The sequence below is a fragment of the Rattus norvegicus genome, chromosome 7 (assembly GCF_021556685.1).
Source record: "Rattus norvegicus strain SHRSP/BbbUtx chromosome 7, alternate assembly SHRSP_T2T, whole genome shotgun sequence".
In the NCBI taxonomy this organism is placed as follows: Eukaryota; Metazoa; Chordata; class Mammalia; order Rodentia; family Muridae; genus Rattus; species Rattus norvegicus.
Window position 1 is genome coordinate 124,119,151 of NC_141540.1, and position 26,351 is coordinate 124,145,501.

Here is a 26,351-nt window from a genome sequence, read left to right on the forward strand (position 1 = left end):
GCTAAGTGACATAGTCACACTGTGTTAAATTCTAGGACAGAGGAGAAGTGTGAGGGGCAAGGGCTTGTTGAGATCAAGTATGGCCTCAGAAGACACCAAAAGATGGGAAGTAGGGACAAGTGCCTCTTAGTAAAGGGACAGGAGAGTGATGAGCCTGCCCTGTACTAGGCACAGGGACGACAGCACCACAAGCTGCAGAGGGGACAATGGGGGTCTCCCAGGATGCACAGTGACTTGGACTTTACTGCTCAGTTTTTCAGAACTAAACCCCAGAGCAAGACAAGCTATTTAAAGCCAGGCACGAGGCAGTTAAGAGCATTCGCTGCTCTTGCAGATGAAGCCAGTTTGGTTTCCGGGATCCGTGTCAGACAGCTCACAACCACCTAACATCCAGTCCCAGGAGCATCCGATGTGTTTGGCCTCTTGGGGCACCTGTACCACACACACATGTCCCCTCTTCTCACAATGCATTCACATAATTAAAAACAAATCTTAAAAAAAAACCTAAGCTTGTTTGTATTTACATTTGTCCTTAGCTCTACATATTGTCCAAATGTGTGAGAAGGTGCCATCTATCCTGCAAATTTACAGATAAGCTCAGCCAGAAGAGCCAAGAGTTCACTGTGGGACTGTTTGTAGCAGCGAAAAAACAAAACTGAGAAACCAGAGCTCCTCTGAAGCCCATCAAGTGCTGATCCTGTAGCTGGGAGAAGTGACTCAGTCCTGTGCATCTGACACAGGACGGTGAGGAAGCAGAGCCGACAAGGCCAACTTTCCCAGCGCAAGGTCCTGTCTGAGAAAGGAAAGAAAGATGAGAAGAGATTTAAAGGAGACGAGGAATAACTATTGAAGCACGGGACACCAGGCAGTCAGCACAAGGGCTGTGCAGAGATGGGAACACAGGCAGCTCAGACACATGTGCCCCTGGCATGGGAGAGTCTACTGTTAACAGCCTCCTAAAAGAATCACCACAAGGAATGCTTTTGAAAGAAATACAAACAAGCAAAAACAATGTTTCATGAATGACTCCACGCTGGGACAAAGGGTGGTCCCACATGACCACATCCCAGGACACCCTCACAGCTTCAAGAAAGATTTTCCCATGCGCTGCAAGGCTGCTCACCCCTCTCTGCATACCCAGGGAGATCACCAGCCTGTCTCCTCCATTGCTCTCTGGTATCATCACTGCCACTGTCACCTCTGCCCTGCATGTTTGCTGTCATGTCTCAAGCAGTCCTCCCAGCACATATACCAACACTGTGACCTTCTCAAAGTCAAGGCCAACCTAGTGCCCATGCATGCCTCTCCAGGGCCTCCACAGCTACAGCTCCGCTCCCTTCCCAAACTGTCGGTCCCCAAACCTCGCCCTCTGCCTCACCCCCATTCCCCAGAGCACAAGGCTCCAACCAAGTAGCTGCTCCACTGATACTGGCAATGGCTCCAGGTACAGCCAGTTCGTTCTTCCTGTCTGCAATGTCCTCCCTGCTACAGACCTGGGTGAGGCAGCCTAGCCTCAAACTCCCACTCAAAACCACTTTCAATGTCTACCACCTTTTTGTATTTTGGCGTCAGTCGATCTACCTATCTACTACCTCCCTACCAACAAGGGTCTCTCCACATAGCTCTAGCTCTCCTGAAGCTCACTGTGTAGACCTGGCTGGCCTCAAACTCACAGAGATCCATCTGGCTCTGCCTCCTGAGTGCTGGGATTCCAGGCGTGCACCCCTGAGAGGGCATGGGTCTGTATCACTACCCTCTTTTGTTCACTGCTTGACTCTAGCTAGCATCCACATTTCTTTGGGTACCATTCACTCTGCTAAAACTTGTCAGACATTTTAGGGTGAGCTAAACTCAAGTCTTTGTGACTTTGACTCAAGGAGAGGAGATCCACAGAAGGAAACTATTTGAAGAGGTTTTAACTCTAGTGGTTACTCCATCAATACAACTGTTCCTTTCTACTTTATTATATGCTCTTTCCTTAAAATCCTAAGGACTGCAAGAGAGCCCTGCACTGCTGCACTCATGACAGAGAGAGTCCTGCACTGCTGCACTCATGACAGAGAGCCCTGGACTGCTGCACTCATGACAGAGAGAGCCTGCACTGCTGCACTCATGACAGAGAGAGCCCTGCACTGCTGCACTCGTGACAGAGAGATCCCTGCACTGCTGCACTCGTGACAGAGAGAGCCCTGCACTGCTGCACTCATGACAGAGAGCCCTGGACTGCTGCACTCGTGACAGAGAGAGCCTGCACTGCTGCACTCATGACAGAGAGAGCCCTGCACTGCTGCACTCGTGACAGAGAGATCCCTGCACTGCTGCAGTCAGTACAAAGTGGGTTTAACGGCTCAACAACAAACTGAAAAGCTCAAGCCCAACCACACAGGAAACCCTGCAGCCTAGCTGAGCCCTCTGCTGCCCTCAGTGTGTCCAGTCAGTCTCTTATAAAGAGCACTCAAGCCACCTTGCACATGGAGCTGCTCAGGCCTGAGCTAACACATGGCCTCACTCCACTGGTTAAGAAGAAACACGTGTTTCAACTCAGCTACCTGTCACAACCTATTTTGTTTCCTATTTTCATCTGGAAAAGGAACATTCCTTAAAGGAAGTGATAGAGATCAGCAAATAAAGTGACTTCTGTCTCTGGAATGCTGTGTGGAGCGTTCAACAATGAGTGGGAAACCGACCATCAAAGAAGCCATGCCGGACTCTAAAGGCTGTGTAAGTGGGGCTGCCTGAGACCCACACTTGGGCCCCACCTGCCCAGAGCCCCTGCCAGTGAAAACAATGAAGGCTTGGAGGAGCAGCATAGTTTTTCATTCTTTGCTTCTAAGAAGCATCTCCCTGAAGATGTAGTTGCCCTAGAAACTGCTGTCTGAAAAATAAGTTGGCTAGAGAAGGATTTCAAACCATGTATGACAGGCTAGCCCATCAAACTAAAGGCTGGGCTGGTAAGAGGCAAGCAAGTTTAGGAGCTCCATAAGGACACAGAACCATTAACCTGAAAAATGAACACTCCAATTAAAGCCAGGAGGTGATGGCATGTGCAGTACTCAAGTGGCACAGGCAGGCGGATCCCTGTGAGTTTGTTTGAGGACAGCCTGGTCTACAGAGTTCAAGGACAGCCAAGGATAAACATAGAAAGAAACCCTGTCTCAAAAACCAAGAACAAAACAAAACAAAACAAAACAAAAAAACAACCAAACAAACAAAAAACAGTTCACAAAAGGGGTGGGTGAGGCTGGTCTTACTTGGTTTCACTCAACATTCAGGGACCTTCTTCCCACAGGAGGGATAGAGGGTAGGGGAAAGACCATTAAGAAGAGTGAGGAAAAACATACTTTCCTAAAATAACCCAGTGAAGGTACCCCACACTGCCACGCTGTAATTCCCACTCAGGAACCACCTTCCACATGTTCATGCTGGTAGGCCCACGACAGCTTTAATTCTAAATGACCTTTCCTGGTGCATTGGCACGGAACAGTCACACCCACTTGGGCCCGCCACTCTCGGTGCTTGGCCCTTTGAACCATCTACAGCTCAATCACAACCACCACCCAGCCACCCTGGTCTGCCTTCCATCACTGTACAGGTCACACGCCTCCCTCCATTGTTCTCAAACAGCATCACACTGTGGTCCTGGGCTTGACTCCAGCACAGCCTCAGCCTTCAGGTCACAGTGGGCACCAAGACGGGGGTGTCCCCGCTTGTATAGTTTCCCATTTCTGTCCTGCTGCTTTCCCAGGTACTCTTAGCTTCTGCACTCCAGATTGCTAGCAAATCCTCAGACCCAGTTTAAAGGGCAAGCTCCCAAGTAACCTTCTCCACTTGCATGTTAGAGCAGGTTAGAGCAGGAGAAAGATCACCTAAAATGCTTTGTCTAGCAGTCTTAGGAGCATTTCACTGCCTGCTTACAGCCCTGGGATTGACTCACTGTGATATTCAATAAGCTGAGAATAGAGAGCAGGTGATAACCTGTGATATCATAGATGAGTAAGGAAGGACAGAGAAGGAAGTGGAATGCCTTATGAAAGCGAGGACAGACAGGCAAGCCTCCTTTCAGGTTCTCATCTGTCAAGAGTACTGGCTCCTCTGGTAGGGACCCAGGTTCAGTTCCCAGCACCACATGGTGACTCATAACTGTCTCTAACCCCTATTCAGGGAATCCAATGCCTTTTTCTGGCTTCTGTAGGCACCTGTATACACATGTACATATACATATGTATACACATATACATACATGTAAGCAAACACTCAAAACATTTTTGTAAATATCTCCTTATTTCACTGTCCATAGTATACAGGAATCAGGTTAATCTTGTTTTTTTAAGAAACTTTAGGTAAGGGGTTGGGGATTTAGCTCAGTGATAGAGCACTTGCCTAGCAAGCGCAAAGCCCTGGGTTCAGTCCCCAGCTCCGAAAAAAAAGAAAAAAAAAAAAAAGAAACTTTAGGTAAATGACACAGATTTTATATATGAACCATCTTTGGAACAGAGCTGCAAGAGTACTTCACCCTGTGCATATTTAAAGAGTACCGTCTTCTCAACTCAGGCGATGTGTCCACAAACAACCACGCATACTTGAGTAGGTCAAAGGAAGTTATTCCGTGTGCTGAAAGTGATCACACTTCCTTGTCTCAAATGTCACGTTTACATTTGTTTTGTGACACAGTCTCACTAAGTACCTCCGACTAGTCTGGAATGCACTTATATAACCTACGCTGGTCTTAACCTCAACATCCTCCTGCCTCAGCTTGCCAAGTGCTGGGATTACAGATGTGCACTACCATGCCAACCCAAAACAGTGATTTTAAAAGAAAAGTATACCCAGGCTTTCCTATACCTTCAAACAAACAAAACCAGTAAATCTATGCCAATCATAATTTCTGGGGGCCAGAGAGGTGGCTCAATGGTTAAGAGCACCGGAGTCAAATCCCAGCAATAACATGGCAACTCACAACTGTCTGTAACTCTAGTTCCAGGGGGTCCAATACCTTCCTCTAGCCTCCCTGGGCACTGTACATACATGGTGTCCAGGCAAACGTGCAAAAAAAAAATACCCATACACATAAAAGTAATACACATAAAAAATACAAAAATTTAAAGTTGAAAATCCCAAACAAAAACAAAGTACAAGAATATTTTCAGATTTTAATTATGCATCGGTGTGAATGCATCTACATGTATGCTAGTGTCCTCAGAGGACAGAAGAGGAGATCAGATCCTCACAGCTAAAGTTAGAGCTAATGAACACGGGTGCTGAGAACTGGCTCTGCGTCCTCTAGAAGAACAAGAGTGTTCTTGGCTGCTGATCCATCTCGCCAGCCAAATGCCAGTTTTTGCAAAGTGATCTCAGGGTCAAAATTTGAAGATTCATTAAAAACTTGCCCTCAATGTATCTGTGGGATGTTAGTCAAGTCCCTTATCTTTTTAAGGGTTCACAATCATCATTTGAGAATAGAACTAACCAACCAGGTGTGGTGGCTCATGACTTTAATCCCAGCATGGAGAAGGATCTCTGAGTTCAAGGCAGGCCTGGTTTACAGAGCGAGGTCCAGGACAGACAGGGTTTTACACACACACACACACACACACACACACACACACACACACACACACTCTCTCTCTCTCTCTCTCTCTCTCTCTCTCTCTCTCTCTCTCTCTCTCCCATAATCCTGTCTTGACAACAAAAGGGGGAAAAAAGGAGAGAGAACAGAATTCATCTCTTGATGGTTTTAGAGGGAGTCTCACAAGAAAGGGAATGAATTATGAGGGAACGCTCTAGAGCTGAGGCTAGAGTGCATATTTATAGTGATCTTTAAGGCTGCAAGTGCATTCCCATTTCATCAGACCTGAGCACCAACTGCCCCATGTGTGCATCCTCACTAGGACTGCAGTGGCTAGCCTGTCTCTTTTCCAGGATCTTGCTGTAAATCAGGACACAGCCTGTGCTTCCCAAGCCTATTCACGTCACTGAAATTGCTCCTGATGTTGCCGACACAGGGTCCCAGCCTCTACTATGTCCTGTGGACTAATGCTAAACATCAAAAGGCCAGTGCTAAAGCTAACACATGCATTCTACACCCTGAGTAAAACGCAGAATAAAGCTGGTCAGGCAAATCCTCCAGGCTGTGTGCAGTGCAGTTCCTGCCTTTGCTGATTAACAGAAACAGCAGCTGTTAACAGTCACTGAGCAGGAGCCCAGTGCTGGGGCATACCCACTCCCGAACAGCTCCATAAGGCATCGAAAGATGAAGAAAGATAGTGCTGTGTACCATGGCTCAAATTACCCAGGAAGTGGCAGAACTGAGTCACAACACTAGGCTGCATTCCCCTAAGTGAGGCAGGAGGAGGCGCACAGGGAAGGAGGGTTTGAAGGGAGCTGGTGTCTCTGCCAGGGCTCAAGTTCTGTGTAACAATGACTGGTGTGTGTGCACTGACTGTCTCAATTTCACTCATGAAGGCCACATACTAGCACGTCTTACAGCACACAGGAAAGGAAAGAGACTAATTACTTAGGTTACTAACCGAAAATGTCCTGAACAAATAGGGGAGGGGCAATTCTATAATGGTCCGATGGTCCATTCACTAAGTCACAGAACTTCCCACCCTGGGAGCACCTGACACAGGAGGTCACTTTCTTATGCTGCTCTTGTTCTTCAAAGAGGGTTGCCTGTGCATCAGGAGACATCATGTTAAGGAGCATCAACGCTGTCCTATCAGTCTTCCAAGTCATCATGCACATGTACAGCAGAACCTGAAAACATATTGCCAGCACACTTCCCTTCAGAACCAAGATATACTCAGAACCTAGTAGGTCATGTGCCACCCCTGACCTGGTGACCTCTGAAGTACAAGACTTTGAGATGGACATGAGCTGTCTCTTTCCATGCATGGTCCTCTTGGACGATCTTTAAACCCTGGACAATCATCTAAGAAATACAATGTCTTACAGAGCTGGAGTGCAGAAAAGTACCTTACAGAATAATCCTGAATGCATGACTAGAGAGCAAAGTAAATGTGGTCAGAATGCCAGGATTAGCACACAGGCTCTTTAAGACCTTGATTAAGAGGCCGAGGAAGATTTCTACAACTTCTTTTTTTTTTTTTTCCCCCCGAGCTGAGGACCGAACCCAGGGCCTTGCGCTTTCTAGGCAAGCGCTCTACCACTGAACTAAATCCCCAACCCTGATTTCTTACAAGCTCAAGTCTAGCCTCAGCTATGTAGTGAGTTCCAGGTCAACCTGGACTACAATGTAACTTTGTCTCTAAACAAAATACCAGAGGAAAAAAATGGCTCATGTTTGATGCTCTCAAGAACCAAGGGCCTGCTAGGCACACAATACCAATATCTCCCAAGTCAACATTTGCCTGTGCCCTCAACCCAGAGACCTAGATGGAAGGGCTCAAGGCGGAGGAGGGATCGGAGGCCTGACATCCCTGAGCCACTGCAGCGTATTTCCCAGACCAGCTCCTTCTTCCCAACATCTGTAAGTTGTAACATTTGCAACAACAGACTATTCCCATTTAGAGAAAATTGCTGTTGCAGCTGGAGAAACACTGCTGCCGACTCGGCCTGTGTGGAGCAGTCAGGAGCATAAGCAAGCGTAAGCATACAGACATACGGAAATATTATGGGGCCTTAGTAACAGCCACAAGGAAACTCTGCTTGCACAGAACTGTTCAAAAATAAACTGGCACCACACTGTCCTCACTGCTGAGAGGACAACGTTCCTTAACAGACTTGTCTCCCAGGCTTTTTCCCCAGAGAAACAAGACAGAGTAAAAGAGAAGCCCTGAGGTCTAATTTTACCAGATGAGTAAGATCTTACATGTTTAGAGTTAGGAGTACAGAGATGAACATTCATGCAAAGTACTTCAACAAAGAAGGAATTCTAAAGCAGAACCAGAGCTGAGTGTACGACACTGGTATCCACGGCAGTGCATCTGACAGACAGCCCAGACTCAGCCAGAAGGCGGGACTCATGCTCACTGCCAGGATGACCTCTTCTTGGCCATGCACACATCCTTCACCTTCATACTAACTGTTCTCAATGACAGAAAATCCTTAGTGGCCTCAGCCTCTGTGAAAAACCAACCACCAATGTGACACACTGCTGTCCCAGACTGCTCGCTCTTTCTGGTCAACCCTGACTCACCCTGCAAGGTCTGGTGTGAAGGTCAATCCCTCTTCTACCATCCTACTGGAGGTGGGAGCCATCCCAACATGAAGAGGCCATCCCAAGGCAAGACACCCCACTCAACCCACAGAACCAAGCAACGGGAAGGTCCAGCACCCCTTGGAGCCCAGCCACATAGGCTTGGGGCTGGAGCAACTCAGGCAGTCCTGGACTCCTTCAATCTTCCCAACACCTTCAAAACAAAGCTACACCCACCCAGCAGACTCCTCAGTTCACCTACCTCAACCCATACACATGCAGAAAAAAACAACCTCATTTTGCTAAATGCTTGTCTCACATCAACACTAAGAACCAGTGGCATTTACACTGAAGAGAACTGTGTTTTTGAAACCAGCGAAATAATTACTTGAGATAGCTCTGGGGCTATCAGTTGTGTCTGCATTAGAGCTCTAGTTTCTAAACTGTTTCCTGTCAGAAAGCAGCAGACATGAGACAATATCGGAGTTCACAGTGAAAATGAAGATGGTTCTGAAGCCCAAAAGGAAAGCACAAAGTACTTGTTAAAGCCTCACACCTTTGGAATCACAGTCAATGAAAGACATGACCTTCCTTTTCCTGACTCTTACAGGAAAGGAAGGCATTACAGGACAGCTGCTGCTCTCTGCCCAGCAGGCTTCAGAGGACCCCAGCGAAGCTCCTTCTGCCAGACTGTGTATGTGCCAAGGCTCACACCACGTAGAGTGCACAAACACTAGTGGCCCTGCTCTGCCAGGTCCTTCAGGCTCAGCTACTGCCTAACAGCCTGTCACAGTTGGCATCACCTCTGGGCTGCGCCTGTCCAGCTGTCCTGCAGCCTCCCTTCATTCAGCTCCTGGAGCCCCGGGAAGAACTGACCGGCTTTGCTCTGCTTCTCTGTGTAGGACCCACAGCAGCAGGCATGCAGGAAATGGAACAAGGAGGGAGACAGAAGTCCCAGGGGGTGATAGGTTGGGAGATAGCATTCAAAAGTTGTGGATTCAGTAGTAACTTGTTTTGCCCCTTGTGTCTTTTGTATCCTCATAGCGCAAAGAAAACAAGCTAAGGGCCAGGTGTTTTGGTCATTTTCAGCTGCTCTGCTCCCTGGTAACTTCTGTCTCAGGTCACAGAGAAGGAGTCACAGAAGTAAGGGGAAGTTCAAAATCAGAAGGTCTCAGGCCAGTTGTCAGCCACCAGCCCACCCACAGGATGTTAACAGTGAAGGTCTGGGGCTCACAACATATAGTCCCCCCAAAAGAGATTTGTGTTATGTAATGGGAAGAAGGCAAGGATTATGTCTAAAACTAATCTCATGACAATGTTTTCTATACCTCTGCCTGGCAAGTGTCCTAGAAAGGAAACATGGACACTCAGCTGAAGATTTCCTAGACCTGAATATCTGCTGATACTCTACAGGGTTACAATACTTGTAAAAGAATAAAAATAACACATTTTAAAATCTGATCTTCACACAAGAATGCCAACAGTAACGTAAGAAAACACACTGAAGGAACCTAAAGATTGGAAAGAAAAACAGGAAGAGGAGCCCCGTTAGAGCTGGGTAAGTAGACAGCTCACAGTTCCTGAAGAGAGGAAGTGGCTAATGCACCCTAGACAGTGCTTTCATGAGAAACACTCAACTCCTTTTGCTCTCAAGGTTGAGAGGGTCTAGAATCCCGAAACCTGGACTCAAGAGCTTCACTGTGACTTTCACAAGCTGCCTAAGGAATTCCTATGTAAGCCACTTTCCAATTAACCTCAGGCTCTTTACCTCCTACATAAGGGAGAAATATGCCGTCCTGCCTGGCTCTCTCAATATAAGTGGAAGGTCACTATCACTGGCCATTGTACAGAGGACTCACCCACCACACTCTCACTCAGTAACGTCTCCAGAGTGCCTGCTTCTTAGAGACTGCTGCTGAGTGACCTGAGCATCTACCAGACCTCTGTGAGATGGCTCCAGGAAGCTACTTAGCAGCAGAAGAATGGTAATTTGGGCTTTATGCCTATTACCTAGTGCTATCACTCTCCAGTCAGCCAGGATGAGTAAGGAGTGAAAACAACTGGGAAGCACAGACTGGAATTCTATGCATATAAGTGAAAAGGTCCCATATACATCTGTCTAGCAGAGACAAACTCAGATAGGGACAGAGCTCGCCAGTACAATAACCGCCTAGCTAAGATAGCTTCAATCTCCAAAACCCATGAGTGGGGGCACCAAGGAAGGGAATTATTTAGCAGAGGGCTGGAGGTAGCAAAAAGACTTACCTAGTGGAAATGGCTACTTTTCAGAACAATGTTTCTAAGATACAACTTACCCATATTCACATACTCTACCCACTTAAAACAGGCGAAGTGATTACTATCAAGTTCACCATTGTGCCAGCATCACCAGTCAATTTTTACAACATTTCCAGCACACACAACACATCCCTCAGCCCCGAGCAGTCACCTCCATCTCCACCCTAACAATCACCGAATTAGTTCTCGTCTCAGGGTGGGTCTCTTTACTGGTCATATTAAAGGAACCATACAGGCTGTGCTCTTGCTTCCTCCGCTAAGCATGCTCCGAAGTTCAGGACTGCTGTGGTCCATCAGTATTTCATTCCTTAATGCAGAATAGGGTTCCACTGTATGAACATACTCCAATTTCTTTATGACTGCTTAGTTAGTCCTATACTGCATACGTGTGCATAGGTCTCTGCTTAGCCCTGCACACGCCTTCATTTCTCTAGCACAGACCTAGGAACTGCCTGGTCATACTGAGAAATAACTTCCCACAGCCCTTCTGACAAACAACTGCACCTTTTACACCAGCACCAGCAGGGTTCAAGAGCTGGAGGAGAGACAGATGCAGATGCACTCATGGACACCAGCTAAGCCGGGGAGGCATGAGCTGTCCAGTCACATGAGTAGAAAGCTGAGGTGAAGTCCTAACAGTGTCCTTTCTGCTGTGTCCATCACTGAGGAGGCTTCAACGGGTAGCTGTAGGAACAGAGTCTCTTGGATCAGCCTGGCCCCAGGGTTATCCCTGTGTACAGGACAATACACCCAGTCACCACACAGGAACGTTGGGGAAAGTGGGGGTGGTAAGGAAGGCTCAATCCCTGAAAACTCACTTGGCTCACTGGTGAGGCATAACCTAGAAAGATGGAGCACAGTGAACTATGGGAGCAGCAGCAGTGCTTCCGTAAAACAGGCCAACAACCTGTTGGGATGGAGCTGTGGGAAACAGGAATGTGCTCTTACACTGCCAAAAGGCTTTATGGGAAAAAATCTAGAAATACAGAACAAGGCTGATAATAGTTACCAACCTCTGACTCTGTAGTCCCACTCTGGGGAATACGCCCCAAGCAAATAAACGCGAAGGAAAAAATAGCTTGAACAAAATGTTCATCCCAGTAATATTTATAACGACAAAAACTGGAGACAAGTCAAATGCTCAAAAGCTAAAAAAAACAATGGTGAATTGACAGGATAGACACACAGTCACCATAACGGACAGGCAGGAAAGAGGTTTACACTTCAAACTGGACATATACACGGAGCAGCACAGACATCCGATATTTGGGGGGCAAGGGCTATGTATCCCCATTCTTGTTCCCAGGGCTTGGCATGAGGGACACACTTACATGCCCAAGTAACTACATGTCCGAATCAATAAACAACCATGTTAATTCAGTGAGTGACAGGAGCTGAGGGGAGAGAGTCATAGCGCCTGCTTCTGTCAGAGAAGAAAATGGGCTTTCTTCTTTTAATGTTCACATTCATGAAGAATCACCAGAAACTCTAAGGGCTGCAATGTGAAAATGTTTTCATCAGACAGACCCTCCTCAAATAAATGATGGTGGTGGTCTTGAACCCACCACCAGCATTTACATGAACTTCCTTCCCTCTGCATTGCCTTCCTTCTCAGTTGTCCTGAGCTAGCCACTGTCACATCGTCACCCCCAGGCACAGGGCACAGAACGACTGCCAACTCCTTTATGTCCAGCTCTTGCTCACCTGCTAGAGAAGCTACCAATCCAACTGCTGGCATCTGGTCTTGGTTTCCTCAGCACTGGCAGCACTGAAGAACTGCATCCCGACAGACTTTCCTCTGTGTGCTGGCCAGTCTCAGTCTTGCAAACAATCCCCTCCAACCTCTTCCTCTACCCACCTCCTTTCTTTCTCACTCTCACCCTCAGAAGACAAACAGCAATCAGAAGGCCTCCTGTTCCTCCCACTCCCCACTGCCACCTTCTCTGGCCAAGATTCTATTCGTTTCCACTCTTGTCACGGGCCCTCTCTTCCACAGCACACTCTACCTGAGCAAATTCCCTCATTCCACACATCAAAATGCCTTCCGCCTTTTGCCCATACCTGTTCTTAGGCTCAAACCAACACATCTGACTGCCTACTAAATGTCCTCACTCAGCCTCACTCAGCCGCCTCACACTCTGCCTTTCAATCTGCTCCAGACAGTAGGTTGTTCAAGCGTCAGGAAATGGCCCCAGCACTCACAGGCTGCTCATGCCAAAAGCTCCTCTTCCCATACCCAAACCTTGCTGACACTTCTGCACAGGGTAGGCTAAGTGATAAGAGTCTCTACAGGTTTTGATATTCTCCTTTTAAATATGGGAAAGTATTTCTGATCTAGAGGCACCAAACTCACAGAGCCGTATTTCCTTTCACTTGACAGATAGGGGTTTTCTAACCCAAATGTTGGCATCCCACACAAACAGCCCAGGTTGCCACATTCAACAAAACTTACTTTGCTGTAGAGAAATGCTTATTGGTTTACTGCCACGTGCACACAGCTATGTGACAATGTGCAAGGTGGGTTGCCAAAAGGTGACAAAGTGCTGCTCCAACAGTATTAGAATTCCTTTACAGCAGGCTAGAGAGGACTCAGAGGTTAAGAGCACTCGTTGCCCTTGCTAAGGACCCAGGTTCAGTTCTTAGGTATCTTATAATCATAGAAAAACTCCAGTTCCAGAGGACCTAACGCACTCCTGAGTGTGTGCCCCAAGCATACTATGGTGCATATGTACTTATGCACATAAAATAATCTTAAAAAAAATTTTTTGGCAGAGCTTGATAGATGGCTCAGTGGTTAAGAGCACTTGCTGCTCTCCTAAAGGACCTCAGTTTGGTTCACAATTGAGTGTCTTACAATTGCCTTTAACTCCAGCTGGCCTTTAGGGGCACTGGCATATATGACATACTTAATATACACATAAATAAACATAAATCTTTTTATTATAAAAGAATCCTTTCAGCTAGTCATGGTGGCACATATCTTGAATCCCAGAACTCTGGATGCAGAGGCAAGTGGACATCTGTGAATTTGAGGCCAGTCTAGTCTACAAAGCTAGTTCCAAGATAGTCAGAGTTGTTACACAGAGAAACCCTATCTTGGGGATCAGGAGGAGTTTTAAAAAAACAAAAAAAGGAATCGTTTCACCATGCAATACACCTGTGCTCGTGTATGTACGTCTACTGAGGGTCAGAGCTAGAGAACACACAGGATACATCAGCTCAGCTCTGCCTAGGCTTGCCTCTCACTTTAGGGTATCTTTTTTTTTTTTCTTTTCTTTTTTTTTTTGGAGCTGGGGACCGAACCCAGGGCCTTGTGCTTCCTAGGCAAGCGCTCTACCACTGAGCTAACTCCCCAACCCCCACTTTAGGGTATCTTAACATCAGAATCAAGTCTTGAACAAGTGACAGATGGCTGCAGCTACAGAGAGGCATGTCACACAGCAGCAGAGATCTGGGATGGCAGCTGAGGTGCTGCTGTTTCAGATATTCTCTGTACTTCATCTGTGGCTCCACTGCTCTCTGCTCTAGCCTCTGAGAGGCACTGCCACAGCCTGTCAAAGCACATCAAACACTCCCCTGGAGACTCCCAGTCAGGGGTGCTGCCTCTCAGCTTCCATTCAAGAGGTGCACTTCAACTCTAGAAAAGTCACATAGATGCAGGTGAGTCAGAAGGACTCTTCTGGCCGAAGTTGGGAAAAAATATAGAACTGGTCAGGAGGTTGTCCTTTGTTCAGAAGGACAGAAAATGGGGGCATTCACCAAGGGGATAAAGGAGAGAGTTCTGTCTGATGGGAGCAGACACTGCTGAAGCACATTCCCAAGCATGGACACAGGGCATTGTTAACACCACATGAATCAGAGCCCCAGGTCAGCCCCTTCAGCTCCTTTCAGGCTCCACTTTGAGTCTGCCTCCTAGAAGCAGGCCTTCCTGTCACACAAAGGGCCTCTGTGGTCCTATGTCCACAGAGGGAGAGTGGATGCTTTTCCTGTGCACAGGCAGCAGTTTCAGAGGCCCTTCCCCACAGAAAAGTCTGACAAAGCGGATGCCTCTAGAAACTGCAGTCCTGCCTCAGAGGTGACAGTCAGTGAGAGAAAATTAGAAACAGCAAGAAAACAATAATATCACAGAGCCCATGACCAGGAAAGATCTCTGACATCTGTGACTTTGACTCTTCACAAGACCATACCTTCTGCTGGTCTGATCACATCAGGCAAATTATTTCTGAGATGTAAGTCAGTGTTCATCTTAAAAATGGAATAAAATCTGCTCTGGAGGCTGTGCGGGGGACCAGTAGCTTTCTGCTTCGAGGTGGGGTGGGGTGGGGTGGGACAGGTGACTTCTGTCTTCCTGAGTGGTGGCAGTTAGGTGACCGTGCCTCTGGCCAGGTCCCTAGCACTGAGGTGCTCTGTTCTCACAGAACTTACAGTCACAGAAAGGACTTCCTTCTTCTAATGAAGAAAGGGCTGTGCAAAAGGGACACAGCCAGGGTGCTTCAAGGTGGGCACATCACTGGGAAGCCACAGGTTGGAGGGGTGAGCATTCCAGGAAGGAATCTGTGTGACGACAAAAGTTGTACAGCATAGTAGGGCTGACTTGGTGGGGAGGGGGTTGATATTTACAAACAACAATCTCCGTGGGTCAGACACAGCCTGAGTCCTTAGGCTACCGCAGCGACAATGTTCCCTCTACCTACCAGGGATTCCTCCTCCCACCCGCACCGACAAGATATATACATACATACATACATACATACATACATACACACACACACACGTATATGTATATATGTATGTGTGTATATATGTATGTATATGTGTATTTTTTTTCCAAAGCTCACCTCCACGAGAATGTTACGAAATGACACAAAATCATGGCAATGCCACACCTTTCAGAAGTTGTATTCAGAAAAGGAACTGTTCAAATAGACGCACACCTTTGAAGATAAAAAAAGCTGCACAAACCACATGAAGACAGGTTTTTAAGTGTTGTGTAGGCACTGCCTGCATTCAACTATGATGCCATTTTTTTTTTTTCAAGAACCGTTTTGCTCATCTGCACATACCAGCTGGAGCCCAGGGCATTCTACCCCAGAGAGCACTGGGCTAGTTTGCAGACAGTATTCCCAACACACTGGGACAGAAGAGGGAGGGAGGGAGGGAAGGAGGGAAGGAGGGGGGGAGGAAGAAGGGAGGGAGGGAGGGAGGGAGGGAAGGAAGGAAGGAAGGAAGGAAGGAAGGAAGGAAGGAAGGAAGGAAGGAAAGAAAGAAGGTAGGTAGGTAGGTAGGTAGGTTGGTTCTAACCTGATACTGGTTTTAGTTTAAAAACAACAAACTTGTAGTTTGGAGCAACAGAAAACTCATTTATCAAGCAATAATCTGAAACCAGTATAAGCTAAGTATACATTAGTAGCAAAATCCCCTTTACGTGAAAAAAGTGGAAGACCAAGATTCTGAGTCCTGGTCACAGCAATGATGGGTGTGAGGCTTAACTTGTAAGCTTCATTCCCATCTGTAAAATGAGGATAAACAAGATTCTACTTCATCGAGAAAATGATAAATTAAAATGACACATTTAGCGTGTGTGCCTGCATGTCTGAGGCACTCCACAAATGCTGGTCTCCCATGCTCTCACCTGCTTATCCTTAGCCTAACTCCTGTCAGCCTCTCCGGCCTAGTCCACCCAGAGGGCAGATGTCGCTTAGCTGTTGTGGTTTGCCCTGAAGTTATCTGTATTTTGATGCTAATTCCACTGCCCCAGGACCACTGCCTAGTCTTGTACTCAGGAATTAGAAGACTTCACCAGAGCCTTTTCCCCATTGAATTTGTAAAGTACAGGTGAGGGGCAGGTACAGGATAGAAGGAGACCTATCATTGGAGGAGAAGGAAGGATGGGGGGAGAGAAGTTTGAAGGAAAAGGAGGAATCTAGAAGAGACAGGACAAAGGAGAGAGAGAGGGGAGAAACCATGGCAGGTGATGTTAAGAATCTGCTCTGTGTATTTACAGGTTGTTATCAATGTTCTTAAGGGATGGATGGTACCAGGCTTTGTATGTTTAAGTGGGCAATTATATCTTATCAATTGGGTAAAAGATTATTGTGTCGTGTGTTCTTTTATGTGAAGGTTTGAGTGTAGGAAAGCATGTGGCTCGGATGTGTTTTCGCCAAGATATCTAGCAGATATCTTGGGGCACCGCGGTGCAGACCCAGCGGGGTAAAAGACAACTATACCTTTTTATTTTTATATTTTTACAACAACACTTAGCAAGGAGGGCATAAGCACCATGCACAAAAGTTCTCTGAAGAAGCTGCACCCACAGATTCTCTGCTTGATCCTGGCTGGCTAGAGTATTATGCTTCTGGTGAGATGGCAGAGGATGGCCCAGAGCTATCTTAGGCCCTTTAGTGACCATCTTTCTTTCTTTTTTTTTTTTTTTTTCTTTTTTTTCCGGAGCTGGGGACTGAACTCAGGGCCTTGCGCTTGCTAGGCAAGCGCTCTACCACTGAGCTAAATCCCCAACCCCTGGTGACCATCTTTCTTAACTTTTGTATCTGACTTGGCATATCTGACCAACAGATATACTTCTCAGATGTATCAGTAGGCTTGGCTGACCTCTAGCCTCCAAGCCTAAAGCTAAGGATGTTATGGCATCCAGAACCTACAGAGGAGACTTCCCACCTTGTGGGCTGCCTACCTGATGCTCCCACTAAAATAGCCAGCAAACGTGCTGATGGTCCCCTGCTGTTCTGGGACTGTACAAATTCATGCACCCTGTTCCGTGGTGGCACATGACATCTAGAATGAACTGGCTGTGTTCTTGAGCCTGTCTACTCTCCTTACTCCTCTTAAAGCTTAACTGTTGAAAACACAAGGATGGCTCCAAGAGACAATACCATCACCATCCATTCACACACTGTCTCCCCAGGAAACAATTCTAAGGACCGTGGTATGAAGAAGAAAAAGGAAGCCCATCTCCACCCACGGCAAAACACCTAATTGTCATACTTGCCTTACCAAATATTATCTGAGGAGCCCAAGAAAATACCTTGGTTACTATCACAACCTTAATTACCATAAGCACCTTTCCTCTTCCAACTCCCCTCCTTCCACCTACTCATTTTCCTATACTCAATAAAAAAAACAGTATTGGTTTAAGAGATGTGAGGATGAAGCGGGCATGGTGGCAGACACCTTCAATTCCAGCACTGAGAAGGAAGAGGCAAGCAAACAAATCTACAGAGTGAGCCCCAGGACAGCAGGGCTATGCAAAGACCTTGTCTCACACATAAACAAAGAAATAAGATGGAGCCTGTCACAATTTTTACATATTTTCAATAAAATTTTTAATTTATTCTGAAACGCTCAAAAATGAAGAAAAAAGGAGAGATACATGGGCAGCAACAGTAAAAAGAGATACAGTAAAGCAGGAGAAGCAGCCCAGCAGTGGTGGCACACACCTTTAAACCCAGCACTTTGGAGGCAGAGACAAAGGCAGGTGGATCTCCAAGTTCGAGACCAGTCTGGTCTACAAAGTGAGTTCCTGGATAGCCAGGACTACACAGAGAAACCCTGTCTTAAAAAACAAAAAGAGCAGGACGGTAGTATTTAAGGATACTTCTTCAGAATAACCAAAGACACTAAACTACAGATTAAGGAAGCCTTATAAGCACAGGCAAGACTTTAACATGGCTGCAGCAGAGAAAAAGACAGTTTGTCCTCAGAGCCACAGTGAGAGCCAGAAACACTGGAGAAACGATACGCTGAACAATGACAACTGCCCAGGAGAAGCCATGCCCAGCAAAACCAGCTTGTAAAAGTTAGACCTGTAGACCACATGCTAGACATGGACACCACCCGAAAGCCCTGCAGAAGGGAACCCTAAAGGCTGTGCTCTAGACGGCTTCTCTCCGCTGAGAGCACTGTAATAAAAGCTAGCTAGCGCCCCCCCCCTCACCCCAGGTAGAGAAGACAGGATTAAAACTCATCAGCAGACAGTGCTGAGAGAAACTGCTAGATACTAAGAGACAAAAGAAAAGCCACCAAGCCAAAGAGCCTTAGTTGGTACACTAAGGAGGACTCTTGTCAACTGTGGGGCTAGATGGACTAGACTGGAAGCCCACGAAAGAACATTCCCCTGGACAGAGTCCCCAGCATCAGAACTTAGGCCATCCAACATGGCATTACCAGCCCTGAATACAGGAGTGTGGCTGGTTCAAATGCCATCCCAGCATCCACACGGTGGCTTATAACCTTCTATAATGTCAGCTCCAAGGGATCTGATACCATCATCTTGTCTTTGTTTTCACAAGGCACACACATGATGCACAAACATACATGCAGGCATCCATGTTTGGGGGAGGGAATTACTTCCAGAGGCTAGAGAGGGTACCAGATCCCAATAGGTTATTGAACGCTTGGAACCAAACTCAGGTCCTCTGGAAGAGCAGCGAGTGCTCTTAACTGCTTAGCCTTCTCTCTAGCCACTCCTAATTTTTTTTTTTTTTTTTTTTTTTTTTTTTTTTTTTTGGTTCTTTCTTTCGGAGCTGGGGACCAAACCCAGGGCCTTGCGCTTCTTAGGTAAGCGCTCTACCACTGAGCTAAATCCCCAACCCCTCCCCTTTTTTTTTTGAGAGACAGTCTCACTTTGTATCCTTTGTTGACCTGAAATATAGTAATATATAGACCACCCTGGCCTTGAGGTTACAGAACTCCATCTGCCTCTGCTTTCCCAAGTGCTGAGATTAAAAGCATGGAACCCCACAAATTGCAACCATTCCCTAGTGTTTTTTAAGAGTTCTGCAGTAACTCAATGCCTGAGTTTATTTACACACACACACACACACACACACACACACACACACACACACACACACACCCCTCATGACTGACTTAATAGAGGAGACCAAATCAAATGGGCAGAACCTGGATCAAGAAGAATCACTGTGTTAAATAATACTAGCTGACTCCAGCAAGAGATGATCAATTACATTATTAGGAAAAGGAAGCCAGATGAACTGTACTATACAAAACACATACTAGAACTACAAGAGGGGCTAGAGAGATATTGTCTTGCAGAGGAAACAGGTTCAATTCTTAGCACTCACATGGCAGCTCAGTCACAATCATCTGTAATTCTAGTAGCAGGGGATCCCATGCCATTCTCTGGCCTCTGAGGATACCAGGCATGCATGTGGTGCACAGATCTTCATCAGACAGGCAAAACACTGCATGCGTAGGTAGGTAGGTAGGTAGGTAGGTAGGTAGGTAGGTAGGTAGGTAGACAGACAGACAGACAGACTGACTGACTGACTGACAGGGAGGGAGGGGGGAGGGAGGAAGGAAGGAATATAAACAGACAGTAAATTGGAAAAAAAAAACATACTGAAAATATAAGAGTGAGTCTAAAACATTGAGAAAAAAAGCGTTACTCAGGTGGGCAGGGGCTGCACTGAGAAGCTGCTCCCGGCTGCAGCCTCTTGCTTTAGGCCAAAGTGTTACTGGAAAGCTCACAGTTAGAAGTGCCAGCTTTTTCAGGAATACTGACAGAAGGCGCCCATTACAGTGACAAGGGAGTCACAGCTCTGCCCTGCAGGATGAACACATCACTCATGGAGCTTACTTTGTTCTTGGCCTTTATAGATACACTTTACAGGTACACTTTTATTAAATTCATCTTTAAGCATAAATTTAATTTTAAGCACAAATAAGTTATTTATAAAGATACCCATTTTCATGGAATATATATATTTCAGAAATTTTACTTGTTTTTTTTATCATTGTCTTGTTAGATACAAAGAAAACTCCAATTCCCCACACTCTAAAGGCAGTCTAACTATCCAGAAATGAGCTCAACCTGGACTACAGGAGGTGGTCTGGAAGTTAGACAAAAGCCAGCATTCCTCAGGAACTTGTGAAGCTGGTTCCCCTCTACCAAAAGGAGTTATTTCCTTTCTGGCAGAAGGGGCACATGGTGACCTGTGGCACTTAATCAGCATATCAAAGCATATGCTGGTATCACAAGTGACTGTTACAGATTTCAAAGTCCGTCCTTGCCCTTCTCACCACCTCCTCTCCCCTAAGCTCCAGCTCATGGGCTTCCCTCTCCCTGCTACTCCTTCTCCTTTCGACCTTGCTAACCTTGCTATGTCCTGCCTACTTTGCTCTCCTGTGCACGTGCCTGCCCTCCCCCTCTCCCTCCCTCCCCCCCCTCACTGCTTTTTCCATTCTCTCCCCTGCTATTTTTCCATTTCTCACAGACAGCCCTGGCCATGTTCAGTCTACTTCTTCCTCTCTCTGCTCTGTACTCTTTCAGATGCCTCTAGCTGTTTTCTCTCTCCTGTCTACAGTAAAAGCCTTCCTCCTCCTAATCATACCATGGAGAGCAGTCATACTGTCAATTTATACAAACCTCACTGTGTAGCCCTAGCTGTTCTGGAACTCAGTATGTAGACCAGGCTGGCCTGGACCTCACAGAGATCCCCCTGCCCCTACCTCTGCCCCCACCCCCTGAGTGTTGGTATTAAAGATGTGCACCACACCCTGTTTCAAACATTTTTAAGGATTATACTCTAAATGTTTTAGAAAATAAAAACACATGCTCTCTGTAAACCTCCCCCAGGGTACTAAACAGGCTTTAGACAGTGGCAGAGAAGCAAACCAAGGTAGATGAACAGTCACCCAATGTTCTTAGCCAGTCTCTGCTTATATCTGAGTTTCAGGAGGACTCAAATTCAGTTTTCAGCAGAGAACTTTGTGAAGGATGAATGCAAGAGACGGACTCCAGAGCTGCACATGCTAAGCACTGGTCTATTCCAGGAGACTAAGTTTAAAGATTCTGAAAAGCTGTGAACAAATTTCACTTCATTAATTTTTTTATTTACATTATAATTTTTAAAAAGTCATATGTTGCAAAACCTGTCTCGAGACTTAAAAGCTGTCAGTATTCCCATGCAGGAACTGAAACACACAAATACTAAGAAAAAGAAGCTTGTGTTCAGGGTTTTCCTGTCATGTTTCCTCTTTCAAAGAAGAACGAAGTACTTGTCTATTTCTTGTACTAGATGTGATCATAATAGGTCTGGCAGTCTCCTCTACAGATGACACAGAATGGGCCTCACTCGGCTGGGACCTAATTTAGGAGAGAGGCAGGAAAGACCACGAAATAGAGACCTCTTTATTTTTCAGAAAAAGTGTCCGTCAGAGGCAGCACTGTCAGTGAGTGCCCTTTGTACCGACAGTGACCTCATTGTACATTATGCTCTGTATCAATCCACTTTATTCCTTATGCATCTATGCCAAATAGTACTCAGCAAAAATTGTTATTAATAAGAGCTGAGTGTTTGGATATAAAAAGAAGAAAATGAACTCTTGGGCCCAGGGTTGTGGTTCAGCAAGAGAGCATTCCTGCCTTGAACTTGATCTGAGGGAAGAGGAGACCATCCAAGGGATAATGTTGAGAAAGCATGTCTACCAGGCAAAAAGTAATGACCTAGAAAGCAGGAATCTTGGCTTCGCAACTCAGCTAACAAGCTATGTGACCTTGAACAAGTCACCGCCCTTCTCGGTCTTGATTCCTTTATCAAAATGGAGTCACTCCAAAAGCGCTCTAAGTACCAAGTTCTTACCTTTAAAAGTAAGCCACAGAATACCTTAGCATGTGGGTGAAGAGTCAAATAAAAAGAAGGACAACAAAGAAGGCTTATTCATTCTTACTGACTGGTGCAGCCCTCACCTGCAAGGCATGCTTTGGCTTGAACTTATGAAACCTCTTTGTTATTTTTAAAATGCGGCATTTAAAAAGTATTCGGTAGAATTTCCTATGATCCAAAACATTTGATAAAAGGGCCATTCATAGCTACAAGAGCCAAACTAAAACTGGTGGGCCTGATTCAGGTCTCAAAGTCAGGCAATATATACTAAAAAAAGTACTAGGCACATAGGCAAGTCACAGCAGTGACGCTCTAACAAGCAAGCGTGTCTGAGTGGTGGCACAGCCCACCCCAGCACAACATTTACAAGGACTGCACCAGGCGATGCCTGGTTCAATGTTCATAGCAATAGGTAACCCAGTAAGTCATGTACGAATGGTCACTGAAGCAGTGGCAGGGGTGGGTACCTTTTTAAGCTTTAAGTTACAATTACAGTACTACAAAAATAAGGGAGGAGGGAGTGGAAATTTTTCAGTTCCAGAATATGACTTTTGAGATAAGAAATAATTTAAAATGTACATGAGGCTGCTCAGTTTTTAAAACAGAATGTTTGATATCGAGTCAGGATATAAAGTTTATAGCGCTGGGGATAGGGCACAGGGTCTGAGAAGAGAAATGAGGAAAGAGCTGACTCAGGCCACAAGGGAGAAGAATGCTAATTGGGGGAGTGCACCCCACACCCAACCAAGTACAGTGAACTGGAAAAGCTCATTTGCTGGCTGTTCTCTCTGTGTCTATAGATTAGCTCTGGTTTTTAATAAAGGAAACAGGATAAATAATTAGCACACGGTCTGAAAGTAAGGAAATATCAGCCTCTAGTCACAAATGGTTAACTCAGGTAACTCAGATAGCTAGGCAGTCAGAAACACTCCCCTAGAGGTATGCAAGCCGGAGGAAACCATGCTGAAGCAGTTCAAAGTCATCTACTGGGAAAGGAACCATGTGTACACATTCCAAGCCAGAGTCAAAGATTATAAAGCACACGTATTCATTTTTTTGTTCAGGTCAAAATCTAGCACAGGAGAATCAAGCACTTGCAGTCATTTTCTCAGGGCATACAGGACAAAACATTCCATGCTGGTTAATGTGGAACTTGGCTGAAGACTTCCGTCAAGAACCTCTCAAACTAGGTCTGCTTACTTACAAGGTGAGAAGGCTGGCAATCACGCGAACAAGAAAAAACGAAAGTGCAGAAATTCTCCTTTCAGACAGGTCTACCTTAAAGTACACTCACGTTTCTCTGTCAAGCGCTGGCTGCAGCAGCCTAACTTTGCAGATCTGCTCAGTACCTGCCTCCTTCCGACCCTGCTCGTAGGTCTGACCTCCCTCTCCCAGCCCAGTTCTCCCAGCAAATTTCATCATTTCCTGTTGGCTGCTGAGAGAAGGTCACTCCTTACACTGCTGCACTCACAGTACAAGATCCAGGTTCTGACTGCTGCTGGCTCCTGCGTGCCTGGGCCAGCACAGAACAGCTCTCCTTTCAGAAAGTGACCCCAGGAATCTCAGTATTCCCATGGAAAACCAGAGAAAAGAGGTCTGGTAACGAATTCATGCTGCTCCTCCCAAACCAGTGTGTGCTTACCAGCTTATGTGACAGACTCAGCCTGTCTTTAGGGTCCTTCTACTGAGGACAGAAAAGGGCACGCTTGGAGTTTCAGGGGCAGACTTGCCTCTCTGTGGGTGGGCTAACTCGGTGTCCCTACAACCCTTCTACTCTCATGCTGAACTCTCCAAGGCAGACTAGCTTGTTAGTGGAAGACAAGGGGGAGCCTGATACAGAAGACAGGACAGGGACAGGTATGGAGCAACTGTCTGCTAAGAAGGAGGGCTCACAAATATTCAAGATTAAAAAGCGAAAGCCACCCCACTTTTTCTAGAACAAAGACCTGAATGGAAAAGGAAAAACAATGCTAAAGTTTTGGGTATAGTGTGTGCACAAGAATGCACAGCCATGGGGTTGGGGATTTAGCTCAGTGGCAAGCACAAGGCCCTGGGTTCGGTCCCCAGCTCCAAAAAAAAAAAAGAACAACAAAAAAAAAAGAATGCATAGCCATGCGCCCCTTGGATGGAACAAGGGGAGAACCCCATCCAACTGCTGGGATGAGGACAGGAAGTGGAGAGGAGAAGGGACAGGGAGCTTCTGAGTGTCTGGTTCTTTTGTTTTTCCCTTCAGTACTTGAGACAGAACCTGGACCTCATGTAGCCCGTATCACTGCCCTACAGACCCACGCCCACACATGTTTTCTGGTTCTTGAACTAATTACATACAGACTGTATATGTGAAAACCCATGCACATTCATGTCTGCACATTTTTTGTACACATATTATTTGCCAATAAAGATTATTTAAAATAATAGGCAAGATGGCTCAGCAGGTAAAGGTGCTTGCTGCAGCCCAGCCCTCCCCGAAGTCCTATCCCGTCCACAGCAGCTAGGATGCTATGTTTAAGTGGCAATGGCTGGAAAAGGGTCACTTTAGGATTAAAATATGATCCAAGAGGAAGAACAGTAAAATTAGTGTATGTGACTGACAAATCAATACGCCTTCAAGGGGAAATGATGCACATGAACATTCTGTCATTTATCAGGGTCCCTGATGTCACTGTTCACTTAGGCATGTCACTCAAAAGTCAGCTAGTCTCACCTTGTACAAATCAGTTGGAAATCTCTTAAATCTTGTGCTGGAAATCTCTTAACAGAAAGATTAAAAAAAAAAAAAAAAAGACCAACAGAAGTGACAGGCTCATGCTTCCCATATATCTGGGTCCCTGAACTCAGTAGCACAAAGCCAGATGGCTCAGCTGGGCTGGTGATAGAAGTCCTGCAAGAGCCCTCTGACAACAGGGCCATTCCTTAGCATTCCAGCGCCACATCTGCAGGAAGATCAAGCCAGCTACCCCAGCAGAGGCCACTAGGGTACAGCTGTCCTATAACAGCGTTCTCAACCTATGGGTCACAACCCCTTGGACAAATCTTCAAGATATATTTATATTATGGTTTATAACAGTAGCAAAATGAAGTAGCAATGAGAATAATTTCAAGGTTGGGGCTCACCACCGCATGGGAAACTATTAAAGGGCTGCAGCATTAGGAAGGCTGAGGACTGCCAGTCTAAAAGCACTGAGACCTAGGGTCTTGTCTCTCCTCCCTTCTGCTTCCTTCCCTTGACAAGATGCTGATCTGCATACGACTGAGTGGCACTGACAAAACATCTATGTCCCCAGCCTCCAAGTTCACTGTGCCTTTCCCTGGCTTAACAACCAGCAAACACTCACTCGCCTGTGGTTTTAAAGAATAGTTTCTGTTGTTGAAATATAACCTAGCCACATAGTCCAAGCTGGACACGAACTTGGGACCCTCCTGCCCTGACACTGGTATCTACCTTTCTGTAGATAACAGAGAATGGAATCTTAATAGTGTAAAGTCTGAGAAAGCGGAAGGCTCTTCTTGGGCTCCTGCATGGCTTCTGCCATCCCAAGGGGAGCAAAACTCCAGTGACAGAACTCAGCCACTGCCACTTCTGCAGTACACTACAGACAACACTGACCATGAACTGCACCGAAAGGTACCAGAGTCAAGGACTAAACTCCCTATCATTTTAGCCTAAGTATATTCTACTGGGACTCAAACTCTAAGGTCTACCAGGGGTTCCTTCTGGCTGGCATTGCTCAGCTTCTCTCTGCTGTCACAAGAGTGCCTTGCAGTGGCAGCATTCAGTTCGATGGCTGTGAGGCAGGCAACAGAGCTGTGCTTGTCTTCACACACCAAGAGAATACTCAGCTTCAGAAACTTCCGACCAAGTCAGTCAGGAGTGTTAGGTCATTTGGAGACAGGAGGGTAGTGGCTAATTTCAATCCTCATGTTAGTCTTGCCTATTTTTTAGGAACCAAGATGTAAATGAGTCATCTGGATCTATTCCTCCCACATCTATGCCAAATTTCTAACAGCCTCTATCAGAAAATGCACCAGCACAAAGCTGAACTATCTTTGGCAAGGTCTCTTACATAAGCCTCTTTGCTTTTCTGGCAGTTGTCCAATCATGGAGAAGGAGAGGGAAGAAATAGAAAAGGGAAGCAGCAACACCACGCTAACCAAGGCTGAAAGCCCAACTAGAGCACCAATGTAATACAATGGTTTTTCCACTCACTGAACATCGTGTAAAGCCCCCAACGCCATCAAGGGAATTGATA

General features: G+C 46.2%; 1 protein-coding gene across 24 annotated transcripts in view; it reads right to left on the bottom strand.

Moving 5' to 3' along the window:
• Pacsin2 (protein kinase C and casein kinase substrate in neurons 2) overlaps positions 1–26,351 on the bottom strand; it is a 93,229-nt gene that overhangs the window by 38,877 nt on the left and 28,001 nt on the right. For 5 of the 24 annotated variants that reach the window (XM_087555514.1, XM_087555505.1, NM_001439879.1 and 2 more), the window contains 1 exon segment: positions 23,306–23,480. The gene's annotated coding sequence lies outside the window, so the exon portion shown is untranslated. 24 annotated transcript variants of the gene reach the window in all.